The sequence below is a fragment of the Pteropus medius genome, unplaced genomic scaffold (genome assembly GCF_902729225.1).
Source record: "Pteropus medius unplaced genomic scaffold, Ma_sr-lr_union100, whole genome shotgun sequence".
Taxonomy (NCBI): Eukaryota; Metazoa; Chordata; class Mammalia; order Chiroptera; family Pteropodidae; genus Pteropus; species Pteropus medius.
This window is the reverse complement of record NW_024350927.1, coordinates 2713536-2717664: the sequence shown is the minus strand read 5'-3', so window position 1 is coordinate 2717664 and position 4129 is coordinate 2713536.

The window sequence follows — 4129 nt, the reverse complement described above, 5'->3', positions numbered from 1 at the left end:
TTTTGAATTTTGAAAGCTTGGGAGATCAAAGGGAACAGAATGGACTGGTGTGTAGACAACAGCATAGATCAGGGTGGGGGCGGGGACAAGGATGCAGATGCTGGGCTAGCAAGGCTTCCTGCCTCTTAAGACAAAAGAGAGTTCCCCAGACGAGGAGGAAGGAGAGTCTGAGAGGAAGCGAGGGAGACGGAGAACAGGGCTGTGTCCATTGTGTCTTCTTCCTGTGTGGAGCCAGGCAGAGCAGCAAGACCTTGGACTGAATGACCATTTGATTGTCTAGACAGATGCGTTTCTGGGGTCACCAAGGAGCAGGAGAAAAATAGTCTCTGGGGACCCCAAAGTGACAGAGAAGTAAGAAAAGAGCGAAGGTCGCCACATCAAGTGTCTACGTGGGCCAGGCAGAGTTTGGAAATGAGTGAATCCAGGCCGGACGGACCACAGGGGATAGTGGGGATGGTGGCACACCCACAAGGGGGACAGCCACTACCCAGTCGGGTCCAGAGAATCGCTGCCCCATTGGGACGTGTGCCCAGGGCGATCTAGATTCTTATGTGAAAATTCCCATTTCGAATATTGCCAACTAATTTTTTAAAAATACTATATAGGCCAAATAAAACACATCTGTGGATTACATGAGACTCACAGGATGCCAGGTGGTGGCCTGTCATCCTGCCAGGTGTCCCTTGGGCTCAGCATGGTGTGGGAGTTGGGGTGAGGGGCAGGCAGCATGGATTCGCAGGTACCAACAACCAGCAGCCAGTCTGGGAACGTGGATGGATGGCATCTGTACTAGACGTGCCCTTGGGGGCCTGTGGCAGGACGTGGGCTTCAGAATTTAGACGTAACTCCAGCAAAAGAGGGAGGGGAATGTTTCAGCCGCCTGCCAGAGTGGAGGCTCAGAGGATAAATGAGGATAAAATCGTGAAAAAACAGTTACACTTCCTGCCAGCTCGAGTCTGTGCTCTGAATCTCTCACCAAATCAGGTAATTTGGGAAATTTAGCTATTTCTACTATGCGTATGTTTCTGAGACTCCTTTTTCCCCTTATCTCCTTATATATTTATTTATTTATTTTATGTGTTATTTGGGTTAAAGTCTTTATTTTGAAATAATAATAGATTCACAGGAAATTGAAAAAAAAAATTCACGGAGGCGTCTTGTGTGTCCTTCACCCAATGGTAATATCTTGCATAACTATCGTACAATATCACAGCCAGGAAATTGACATTGATACGATCCACAGAGCTTATTCAGATCTCACGTTTCTCATGTATTCATGTGTGGAGGCGTGTGTCTGTAACCGGCACCTCATTCAAGACCCAGAACTGTTCTATCCCACAGGCTCCTTCACCCAACTCCACTGCAGACACACCCATGCGCTCACCACCTGGTAATATGCTTCATCTCTGTAATTTGGTTATTTCAGGAATGTTATGTAAATGGAATCATACAGCATGTAACCTTTTGAGACTGGCTCTTCTTACTCAGCATGATTCCCTCGAGGTCCCTCCGGATTGGTGCATACATCCGTAATTTGTTCCTTTCCACTGCTGTGTAATATTCCACGGTGTGGCTGGACCACCGTCTAATCAGTCACCTCCTGAAGGATGTTTCAGTTGTTTCTAGGATTTGACTATTATGAATCCTTGTGTGTTTATAAAGTTAATTTAGAAAATGTCCGCCAGTGGCAGCTGTGTTCTGAGTCTGAATGGCGTCCATCGGTCACGGAAATTTGCACTGACGTTTTCATTTGAACCCCGCAGAAGCTGTGGGAGGGGCAGAGGTTCAGCCGGTCGGTCGACACATTTTTATTGAGCACTTACTCTGTGCCACACCCTAGTCTAGGTGCTAGGGAAAGAGCAGTGAACAAAACAAACTAAAATCCCTCTCCTTATTTATCCCCGATACATATGTGGGGAAACTGAGGCTCAGAGAAGCTCTATGACTTGCTTAAGCTCACAGAGAGGAAGCCACAGAACTGGAACTTGAACCTGGATCCTCTGTCATCTAGGCCACTGCTTTTCTGATTATATTTTGCTGTCTAACCTCATTGGCATGAACTTCAGAGCAAAAAAGCACATGCTGGGGATCCTGGGGACACTGGACTGTTTACAAGTTCTTTTCCCCCACCCCCGAGGGACATTGGACAATGTCTGGAGTCATTTTTGGTGGTCACAACTCGAGAGGGGGTTGCTACTGGCATCTAGTAGGTAGAAGTTCAGGGAAGCTGCTAAACATCCTACAGTGCACAGGACAGTTCCCACAACAAAGAATTATCCCTCCCAAACGTCAATAGCGCCAAGGGTGCAAACCTCTGGTCTAAAGAACCGTAAAAGTCATGGACAAAGACAATAACTACCCAGACAACATAGTGTAACCTTGAACTTCCACCGCAATAGACACAATTATTATCATGACAGGTAGAGTTAGAGCAGGTGTGTTGTCGGTTGGGGGCTGATGGAGGGTCACTATGAAGCAGGTACGAGGAACCAACGCCTCCACTATATCAATCCTGGGAGGCTTTTCTGCAGGAGGCGAGGGTGCAGGAATAGGTCGAATGGTAGGAGACAGAGACCGCTGGGCTGCCTAACAGGGGACACAGAAAGTGCGTGGGTATCGTACCTGTGTTCCATGCCCTCCTCACCTGTGTCTCCTGAAGGACTGTGTTAGCCTCCTTCCTTCACGCAGAAGCGTGCAAGTGAGCAGAGCTGCACGTGCAAGGCCTTCTGAGGAACAGCCTGGAAGTGACTAGGGCATCAGTCTGTACCATAAAGTATGCAAGAAACATAACTTCAGTTTATTATTAAACTAGGTTTAATTTCTGTTTCAAGTCTCCATTCTGCTGGGTGGAAGAAACTTTATCATAATTACTCAGTCTCCCTACCTTTTGTTCTGGGTTGTGTCTATATTTATTTTTTGGTGGGAGAAACTCAGCAAGTGCCCAGACCTGGGCAGAGGGCAGCAGCCATCTGGTCTTCTCTGGCACCCGCTGAGACGGCCTCATTTCTGTCTTCTAGATGGCACGTGTGCCCTCCTAGGCCTCCTGGAAGCCCTCCCTAAGCCCAGCTCCTTTCCCTTTCTTCTCTCGTTCCTCTCTGTCTTCTGCCCTCCTCTTGGGCACATGGGAGACATTCCAGGGCCTGGCAAACCTCCGCAAGCCTGCCCCAGTCCCTCCGCTGACCGCAAGTGACCATCCATTCCTGTGCCACACCAGGCAAGGAACAGACATTCTCGTGGGTTCACTTCCAAGCCATGTTCACAAAGCCAGCAAAGGGCCACTGCTCTGACCACCACTCACGTCTCTGGAGCCCACGTCACCATAGCCCTTCCACTCTCCTCTGCCCTCTGCCTGGTCCCCCAGTCCAGGGACACTTGACTTGATCTGGATCGGAGAAAACAACTCCTAAATCTTGCTCAGTCTCCAAATGTATTTTTAATGACACAAACTTTATGCCCAGAAGCCTCCAGGGCTTCCGTGTTTGAAACTCAAAGCCCAAGTTCTTGCAACTCCAATGTCTCGGTTCTTGAAACTCAAAAATGTTACCTCTGCTTTTCCATTGAATTAGGCTTCCCCCAAGGTAAGAAGAGCCACTGTCTTAAAGAGCAAAAGCGGAGAACAAATTTTATCATTATCATTAACCATTAGCTCACTCCAGCAGCACGTGTGAATGGGCAGCAAGGACCTCAGCAGATGTGGAAGACACTGTCAAGCTCCTCCTTCGGCGTCCTTCTCAGCCAGGGGAAGCTGAATGTCTGTCCCCAGGGTCATCTCCTATCCTTCAAACCTGGATCAAGTGCTTCCTAAGAGTTTTGCAAACACCACTAACATGAGATCCAGGGTCGAGAAGTGTGTGGGAGCCCAGACTCCAGGCAGCCTGGGTTAATAGCCAGACCTCAGCACTGACCAGCTGAGAGAGCTTGATCAAGTCACCTAACCTCTCTGTGTCTGTTTCCTCATCTGTAAAGTGGGGAAATCTAGTAGCTTCTTCATGTGGTTATGAGGATGATGAAATGAGACAGTCTTTGTAAAGCGTTAGAATAGTGTAGTCAGCACTATATAAATGTTGGCTGCTAATGATGTCATTCACTTATCCTAGAAGCGAATGGCTTATCCTGGAATCGAAGGCCC